Raw genomic sequence first — 10425 nt, forward strand, 5'->3', positions numbered from 1 at the left:
GCACGCACGCACGCACGCACGCACGCACGCACGCACGCACGCACGCACGCACGCATGCACACAAGAGACTGTGAATAATGTCTGTAACAGTAACATTTTCCAGGAACATATTGTAATAATTGCTCAAAACACAATTAAATGATTATCATAGTATTATTCACTTCATAGCATGCGTTTAAAAATGATTTATTTACAACCAAGCAAGCTGAAATGACTATGATAAATATTAAGAAAGGACTAAAACTGAGAAAACACATGTCTGCTCTCTTCGCAGGTGAGCAACAGAAACATCTCAGACATAAAAAAGAACACAGCGTTCTCCCTCTGAATCAAACCAATGACCTTAATCATGTAAGCAAGTTCCTCAACCTTCTTCAACCCTCAGTTATTAAGTAATTTTAATACCTGTAATGACTTACTAATAACAGTTGACAATACGTTTATGCAAAACAGATAGATGGATACAAGTTTTAAAGTAAACAAAAACAAAGTTTAAGCATAGTTGACTTGACGCCCATGACACAGACAATATGTCTGAGTAAAAATGTGGTTTTACAGGAAATGTGTGCACACACTGCATGCAGTTCCCACCCCCTCTCTCCTCCCCCTCGTGCTTATTGGCTAATGCTTTACATCTGTGTACCTTCAAGGACGTGGTGATGGATCAAAATCTAAATGACACTCCACCCCTTCCCTGTGTGTCAATCCCATTTCCACTGTATGGTAAACTCACTTTTAGATACAGATTAATAATGAAATGGGTGAGATGCAGGTCTCATATTCACATTGTAAATACAGATCCAATGCCCATACCAAGCTCTATTAAAAAAAAGCAATGTGTATGTGTTTCTTTTATCAGTGATAACTGTGATGGCTCAAGGTAGGACATGGAGAACAGTGGACACAATGCAGGATCATAGAGCAGAATGGTGTGGGAGGCGCTCCTGGCCCATGATGGGCATGCACACACTTTTTAATAGTTTACTACGTTCTGCCTGCGCGCTGCTTGCAGGAATTGTGAGATATGTTTTGTAAAGGCAGTCAGATTCCGAATGCTCCATCCATGTCATTGGCTACAAGAAAGGCTAAAACCTGGCTAATGGAGAGCTCATCTATCTTCAGACTTCTGTAAATTTTTCTACAGGAGAACATTTCAAAACTGAAGCTTTCATCGTTTATTTACAGGTTGAGGAAGAGAGTGGTGTTTTTCTCCCTCTGCAGGCATCTATGATTGTGCTGTGATTACAATCTTTCACTAAAAAACACTGTAAACTGTAGTTAACACATTTGTGGTGCACATCTTTCAAAGTTACTGCTACGGCTTGGCTGTGGGTTTGGGACTCAAGCTGTACTATAACGTAATTATTACTGTAATTATTATTTATTATTAGCACTCATTCAAAAGACTTTAATGCCACCTATATACACTGATGGCACCAGACCACTTAACATGTAAGGGTTTAGAATTTAATTATTTGGATAGTTGGATCAACCAGGAACTCAACAATAGCGTGGTCACATAGTTTAATCTGGCTTCTTGGATATTAATGTCATTGACTTGAGAAAGGAGTCTTCTGACAGGGTATAAGGGCAACTTGTCTGAAGAAAGAGATCCTTGCTAAACCGATTAACCAGGACAACATCATTACTGTAAAGAAATCTGACATCTGACTAGAAAGATTCCTGAAAGTTAGACCTGCTTTGTGAACTCCTTTGTTTACCATACTTCAGTTTAGTTATCTACAGCTAAGCTAAAGTGTGTGTGTCTTAAGTATGGGTTTGAAGATATCTGTCTTTAAGGGTTGAGTTTCATGTCTTGACAACACATACTACATTGACCTACTGTACGTCTCAACTTAAACCAAAGCAAGCAACAAAAACAACACAACAACACATGAGCCTTTGAAGGTAGGTGACAAGATACAAACCCAAGTGCATTCTGTCTTCAAAAAAGGTGTGTGACACTTGGTGCCCCATATGACAGTAGACAATAAGGTACAAAGCCAAGTGAACATAGCTGCCTTTCAAGGGTCACAAAAGACAGGAAGGAAGTGGTCAAACTGCCACCACACTGAAGACATCATTTTGCCTCAAAGAGCTATGCTGCCAAGCACTAAAAAGGATCAACAGTTACTTAAATACAAATCCAACTGAATAACATGAAATATGTAATATTAAACACAACAAATACATTTAAAACCTATAATAATGATCTAACAGCTAGTTGCTGAAACTATAGATGTTTCTTTGATGTCATTGTCAACACACATTACAGGAGTTCAGTAAGGCTGTGGTTCTCAGTCTGGAAATTGTGTGTTACAATGACCCTGGGTTGTTTTCCTTTAGTTGAGTATCGGTTAACCTGCTGTCACTTGCATAGCATTTTTTGCAATTGTTCTTTTGTGTTTGTCTATAACAGAAAAATGAATTCCATTGCTAGTTGGCTGAAATAGGGAAGCACTTTAACTAGACTAGAGTAACCGATTGTGAATGCACCTTCACAGAAACTAAACTCCAAAGGTATTTCTACTTTCATATTTTATGCATGGACATAGTTTGTGTTTTGGCTTGTGACCAGTTTACAGGGAAATACTGACTGTGGTGAAGCATGCCAGTGTCATTCAGTGCAATGTATTTTTTGTTGTGACAGACTGATGATTGATGATGACTGAAGAGTACATTATGTATAAGGACACACAAATCTCACACAACTTGCCATTTGTACCGTAGGCCAAATATTTAGCTCAGTTGTAAATGATTTTCATGAAAAAACATGCAGAACATGCAAAACTGTATTCACTGAAATTTAAGTTTATTTTATTAAGCGATAATTACAGTAGTAATTTTGACAACATGACATCTGACTGGTATCCACAAGTTATCCACAATTAATTCTGGTTATTACACGCTTCAGATGGAAAGAGACACTGCCTACAATTCAATTCATTTTCAATGACAAGCGGGCAGCGATGGCTAGGTGGGCGGTTTGGCTGGCGCCATCTTTTCGTTCAAATGTAGGCTAAGAAAATACACGAATCACGTGCTTTCCTTCGCCATATATTGTAATTTGTTAATTGTGAATGATACAATTTAGAGGATTAAATTACAGACATGTTGGCTACCCAAAAGTGGTTTTGTTACTGAGCCGTTCCTATGGTTACCTCACCGTGGTGGTATCTTGCTTAAGCGACTCTGACAGCATGTTGTCTTTCAGATGAGAGGCGGATTGAGAGGGTGCGGCACAAAGAGGGGAGTCCGTATTTCATCTGAAAGCCCCTCACATTTCTTAACCTCTGACATCAGAGTATATGCTCTCACGTGGCAGGTCTCTCTTCTTCTTTCCTCTTTTCCAGTTTCTTATCAGAGAAGTGCAAGGCAGCATAGTTGACCAGTTCTTCAACATCCTGGGTAAACAACAATTAGGCCTACATGTTAGCTCTTTCCAAAAATATCTCAGTTCAAGGCTTTAGATCTTGACTTAAATAAGACAAATTTAACATACTCTGTAATGTAAATGAACATTTTAAGGATGCCATTATGTTTTGTACCTGCCCACTTGATGGATCTCTGTTGGACCTGTCTGTGTGAACTTGCTGAAACTTCACTTCTTAAAAAGATTCAATACATGAAGAAATAGATAAACAAGGATGGCTGGATTCTCTTGAAATGACAGGATAATTTGATATTCAATTAAATTTCATTTATCTAGCGCCAAAACAATGAAATTGTCTCAAAAGCACTTTACAAAGCCCAGAGTCTGGACCCCCAGGAGAAAGCACATATGATATAAAAATAAGATATTTTTGATCTCACAGATGATATACCTTTGTCATGTTTGTGTTTCCTGTCTTGGTAAATTAAAATGACCAAGAAACATATGACCAAAATACACAGTCCCGACACAGCAGCCAAACCATAAACAACAGGATCCACAGCTTTTTCTGAAAAACAGCAGAAAACAACACGCTCTATGTAAAGACACTTCACCTTTCCACATCATAAAATAATGTTCCTCATCTACATTAATCATATTTGATGAAAACAAATACCTGTGTTCAAAACTGTTTTCTTTTCAGTGTTCATTTTTCCACAGTTGGCCACTGCACAGAAGAAAGCTCTATCCTCATTAAAGCTGAGGTTAAACTGTCCGTGTCCTGTATTTTAAAGAAGGTTCATAATATATAAGTGAGTGAAATGTCTCATAACTCCTGAATTGTTGGCGTGTTCTGTTGAAACACACGTGTATTACCTTTGAGAGCCACAAACGTTCCATTTCCAAATGTAAGTTCAGAAATCAGTATCGCTGTGCAGTAATATGTTGCTTCATCAGATGATTTGATGTTTGTGATGGTCAGATTAAATGTTCCTTTAGACTGCTTTATGTTAATCCGTCCATTTTTAAAGTCTTCAGAAAATAAAGGATTCCAGAATGGAGTTGCTTTAAACGACCTAATGATCAAAAAAGGCTTTTGTCCCAGTGTTTGTTTGTACCAGGACAGTGCTTCGTTTTCAAAATCCACAGGGAAAAAGCAATCTAAAGTCACTGAATCTCCAGGTGCAGCTTCTGTTCTTCGATTTAATTGAATAATATCATGTGCTTTGTCTAGAAAAGTATGAGGGTAAAGCATATGAGTCAATTTCATGATGTAGTAGTCAAAGCATTGCATCAGACATTACACCCAGAAACACCAATAACTTTACCAATCAGAACAACATCTTTAAATACAAATATTAATATTTAAATTAACTTACACATGTGCATTAGAAGGATTATAAGTATCCAAAGCATTATTCAAACAGTATGAGTTTCTTGCAAGTTTACTCTAAGTGCATTAAGTCCACTAATATCCAACTACAGACAACACACACAGTTGAATGGCTTTGTTTCAAGTACATTCAATGTGGAGTGAAAGACTTAAATAGTTGTGCGTCAAAAAAATATCACTTCCTGTTGAATTTTCCATCCAGTGACTCGAGGAACAAACATATGATGTCATTGGGGAGGGGGTTCAGCCTCTAAGTCATACGCATATTAGCATGAACCATTTCTGGTGAAATCTGCAAGTCAAATGAGCAACCAAATAATATTCTGATCTAATGACAGATTCACGAACACAGGATTGCAGCACCTGAGCAGTCATCCCAGAATAACTGTTTTAATTCTATGTACTGCTGCTGTATCTCTACGCAAGCAATGTGATTAAATGAACAATGCCTTAGCCCAGTAATTGAGGTAGCTATAATACCTTGTTAGCAACAGGTAAAAACAATACCGACATAAAACATTTCAGCCCTTATATCCTACATTGTAACCTAAGGTTCTGATAAAAATGTTAATTGTGGCTATGCCACAGTAGTAAGTTCCAGCATCAGTGACGTTGATGTCCTTCTCAGAAAGACTGTAGACGCAACGACCCTCACACTGACCACCCCTGCTGTTGTTGGTGTAAATGACTCTTGGATGGGAATCTCCTGAAGCTGGTCTGAACCAGAACATTCTGATATCTTCTGTTTTGGTCTCACTGAAGTATGAGACATGGGTTTACCTTACACAAAAAATATGTTCAATTTCCAAAATGTACATTTTACATTTTATGATGACACAGAAGTAGGAGCCTTCATCAGATGACAGAATGTTTACTGTTGATAGATGAAATGATACAAAACTGTTGCCTAAGTTCAAAAGGGGATTATTGAATGTATTGCAGAGCATGGGAATATCAGAAGATCAGAAGATCATCTTCATTACATGTCACTATAAAGCATACACACATATGAGCAGAGAGACAGAGAAGAAATCAAAGCACCAAGCCATCATTTCCTGGTGAAGAGGTAAGCAAGGCCAACTTCAAAGAACGTTTGACGGAAGGATTACATTTACCATGAAGTGAAACTTTTGTTGTCTTGACATTTTACATATGTGACTTATGTATGACCTATGTGAGCTTAAGCCTAATTCAGTGTTGAAGTTTAGGGGTAAAAGTGTGATCTGAAAAACTCTGATGGCGCCTTGTTGCTGCTGTTTTCAGATTCACAGCACTGTACTACTAAGCAGCTCTCTGATTGTGTTTAGGCTGTCATGCTCCGAAATGTTCCAAAGGGGGCGCTGCTGATTCATTTGGTGTGTAAAAGTTGCTCAAAGTTTCTTCTCTCTTCATGTCACTACCAGTCACAGAATGGAGAGCGGCTTCATTTAATCCAATTCAGTCAATTCTGAGCAGATCAGCACTATGTGGGGTTTACTGTGCACCTCTGCTGGGTGTGTGTTTGTGTGTGTGTGTGTGTGTGTGTGTGTGTGTGTGTGTGTGTTTGTATGTGTGTGTTACTGTGTGTGGGTTTGTGTGTGTGTATGTGTGAATTCTTGTGTGTAGGTTTGTGTGAGGGGGTTGGGGTTAAAGCAAGTATTATAACCTTTTATTTTTGTCTGAAGTATATTGGTTAATAAGTACTTGTATGGTAACATTCATAGTTGTAATCTGTTTTATGCTGTAACCGTGTGTTAGGGTATCTAGATAGCAGTAGTAATTAGTAAATGTTTACTATGCTTTCTTCCAACACTGTGTAAATGCACGCATATAGATCAAATAGAGGTAGAGCAGTTCATAGTATGTAGGTGCTTCCCAAGAGAAACCTGAAGGGTTTTCAGCACCATGGACAGAGGCTTTCCTTTGGCAAACTAAAGTGGTTCCTGATACTATCCTCATTCTCTTCATACACTGTCAGTGTGTTCCCTGGGTAATCATACCCACAAAAGTAAATTCAAAGACCATCAATGACAATGAATGAAATAATTCCTATTTGTTGTATTTGGCTTTATTGACTGAACAGGTTTGGCTGGTCAGCTACAGTGCACACAAATAGGATGCTGGTTCTATCATGTGAGTCAATTTCATTACAATGTGCCAAAAAAAATGTTCATCCGACATATCCTCTTCAGTCCATAATGTGAAATGTGCTATGTCATACTGTTGGCCTTATGCATAGTCTTTATAGCAGGGTTTTGTAATTTACAGCTTGCCACATATTGTGAAAGACCTTGTGCTTAAATACAGGGTCATGCTGCCCTCTTCTGGCAATGACAAAATGTTCTGAGACAACAGTCAAAGGCACAGGGGGCAGCATTGAGTCTGAAATTGAAAAGTCAAACAGTGACATGGAATGGGAGAGAGTTGGGGGATGGGATGTGTGTGGGGAGGAGGTTGAGTGGTGGGGGCTGAAGTAACAAACATCTACTGCCCCAACCAGGTGGCCTTCTTCAGCTCAGAACTTCCGGTCCCAGGAAGACTCATCCAGTTTGGATACCTGCAGGTCCTGCTCCAGGATTATACAGTGGCTGGGTGTGAAGTAGAGTGTTGAGCGGCAGAGGCAGTAACCAGCAGAAAGCGTTCAAGTAAGCCAACAAGGTGCAGATTTATTGATGCTGCCGGCAGGTGAACAGACAAGACGCACTCTACATTTAACACAACTAACTTTCCCCACAAACAAATACAAATAATAGTTCTACTGACTTGCAATAAATCGCTTAATTAATTAGTACAGTCATCCTCTCACCTCAGAGGACAAAGCTCGACTCCCTGCCATTACCTGGATGCAGGTTATATTCACCCTAACTCCTCCTCCCAGGAGTTAACCATTATACTTTAATCAATTACCTAAACAGACATATTTATAACTCTTAAACATGTATCATTCATACAATAATTCATAGTTGTCATCCTCACATGCACAACTACACTAATTAGGCTTCTGACAGCCAGATATAATGTAATTCTTCCATACGGAAGAAAACACCCGTCTCAGGTGGAACCGTCCATTCTTTGACGCTTCTGCGTGAATAAGGAAGACGTTTCAGATGCGCTCTGCTTCGGTTGGGGGCATGTTATGCTGCAGGTGAGCTCCGCGATTTCCATGATCTTCCATTTTGTATTTCATGAGTGATCCTGCTCACAGGACGGCGCCATGCTGTTCCAGCCGCGATTGGGTATCACTCAACTCACAGTCCACCAAGCACTCACGCTATAATGTTCGCTGCACACTTATTTACAAAACAATTCTCCGACTTTCAGTGTGCTATTTATAGTGACGGCGCATATTTTGCTCCGTCACATTACCCCCTCCTCAAGGATTTTCGTCCTCGAAAACCCGAGAAAGGTAATCCGCCGTTGTGTTCTCAGGTCCAGCCCTGTACCGGACTTCGAAGTTGAAGGGCTGCAGTGCTAGGTACCACCGGGTGACCCTGGAGTTGGTATCCTTCATCCGGTGTAGCCATTTCAAAGCACGGTGGTCCGTCTCCAGGATGAAGTCCTTCCCCATCAAGTAGTACTTCAGCGAGTCCACGGCCCACTTTAACGCCAAGCACTCCTTCTCCACGGTGGAATACCGGAGTTCCCTCGGGAAGAGCTTCCGGCTGAGGTACACCACCGGCTTTTGTTCTCCTACCTCCCCCTGCAGCAGCACAGCACCAAGGCCCACTCCAGACGCGTCCGTCTGCACGGTGAACGGCTGGCTGAAGTCAGGGTTCTGTAAAATAGGGTCACTGCACAAACAACTTCTCAAATCATTAAAAGCTTTGTCACAGTCTTCAGACCACACCACCTGATTTGGACTGGACTTACGGGTCAATTCAATCAAAGGGGCTGCCCTATTGGAAAAGTTCTCAACAAACCTTCTATACCAGCCCACAACACCCAGAAAAGAGCGCACTTGCTTCTTCGTGGTAGGTCTGGGGGTTTCCAGAATGGCACTGACCTTGCTGAGCTGAGGCTTCACGGTTCCTCCACCGATGACATACCCCAGGTATTTCACCTCTGCTTGAGCCAGGGCACACTTTTTGGGGTTCACCGTCAGTCCTGCGGCCTGGATCCTCCTCAGCACCTCCTGGACATGGGTCAGATGGTCCTCCCAGGTGTGACTGAAGACCACCACATCGTCAAGGTACGCTGACGCGTACTCCCGAGCCCCCTCCAGCACCTTATCCATAAGGCGCTGAAATGTGGCTGGCGCCCCCTGCAGGCCAAAAGGCATCATGGTGTACTGATAGAAACCAAAGGGAGTTCTGAACGCCGTCAGTTCTTTGGTGTCCGCAGCCAGGGGTACCTGCCAATATCCTTTGCTGAGGTCCAGGGTAGTCAGGTACTTTGCACAACCCAACCGATCAATCAGCTCATCGACCCTAGGCATAGGATACGGGTCAAAAGCAGATATCGAATTCAACTTTCTAAAATCCATGCAAAATCTCATGGTTCCATCCTTCTTAGGAACTAGCACAATTGGGCATGACCATTCACTGTGGGAGGGCTCAATGATGCCCATCTCCAACATGGTCTCCACCTCTTGCCTGATTTTCGGGAGGAGCTGAGCAGGGATGCGGTATCCTGGCAACCTCACCGGTCCTGGTGCCTTGAGCCTGATGTGGTGCTCCACCAGCGGCGTCCGCCCTGGAGTCTCCGTGAAAAGCCCCTCTGGGATACACGCCTCCAGCTCCTGTTGGCACCCTGGGGAGAGATGGGACAGATCTGACCTCACCTCATGTCCTTGCTCCACCGGGAAAAACTGCTCGTCCTGCTCCTCTTCCTCGTCCACTCTCCTGGCCAAGAGATGATGCGCCACTGCTGCCTCCCTAGGACGCCACTCCTTCAGCATGTTGACATGGAAGATTTGCTTCCCCTTCCTTCTTCCTGGCATAAGAATTTCATACGTTACCGTGCCTACCTTCCGCTCCACTGTGAAGGGTCCTTGCCACTTCGCCAGGAGACTGCTCTCAGCGGTTGGTAGCAACAGCAACACTTGTTGTCCAGGCTTGAATGTGCGTTCCCTCGCCGTCTGGTCATACCAGCGCTTCTGCACTGCCTGGGCCGTCCTCATATTCTCTTGAACCTGTTCTGCAAGAGACTCCATTTTATTGCGCATTTTCAGTACATATGAAAGGATGTTCATACCTTGCTGGGGTTGCTGGCCTTCCCACGCCTCCTTGAGGATGTCCAGTGGACCTCTCACCTGCCTCCCATACAAGAGCTCAAATGGGGAGAAGCCTGTTGAAGCCTGTGGGACTTCTCGATAGGCAAAAAGGAGGTATGGCAGCCATTCGTCCCAGTCAGCACCTGAATCTGCCACAAACTTGCGCAACATATTCTTTAAGGTTTGATTAAATCTTTCCACCAGCCCATCAGTTTGAGGATGATAGGGGGTGGTTTTGATTGCTTTGATGCCCAGGTACTGATAAACCTGCTTGAGCAACTTGGATGTAAAGTTGGTGCCCTGGTCTGTCAGTACCTCCTGTGGAATCCCCACCCTGGTGACCAGTTGCAGCAATGCATTGGCTACCTGTCTGGCTTTGATGTGTCGGAGGGGGAATGCCTCTGGGTACTTTGTGGCATAATCCATAATAACCAGGATGTAGCGGTTGCCTCTCCGGCTGCGCTCCAG

The 10425-nt window shown here is 42.4% G+C and overlaps 1 long non-coding RNA gene across 1 annotated transcript; it reads right to left on the reverse strand.

Moving 5' to 3' along the window:
• Positions 1 to 3547: 3547 nt before the first annotated feature.
• LOC122132955 lies at positions 3548 to 4146 on the reverse strand. The gene is made up of 3 exons (XR_006152452.1): positions 4050 to 4146; positions 3825 to 3941; positions 3548 to 3607 (listed from the first exon to the last, which is right to left on the reverse strand). It is a non-coding gene; the product is annotated as an uncharacterized LOC122132955 (long non-coding RNA).
• Between the last annotated feature and the right edge of the window lie 6279 nt (positions 4147 to 10425).

The sequence above is a fragment of the Clupea harengus genome, chromosome 6, assembly GCF_900700415.2.
Source record: "Clupea harengus chromosome 6, Ch_v2.0.2, whole genome shotgun sequence".
Classification (NCBI taxonomy): Eukaryota; Metazoa; Chordata; class Actinopteri; order Clupeiformes; family Clupeidae; genus Clupea; species Clupea harengus.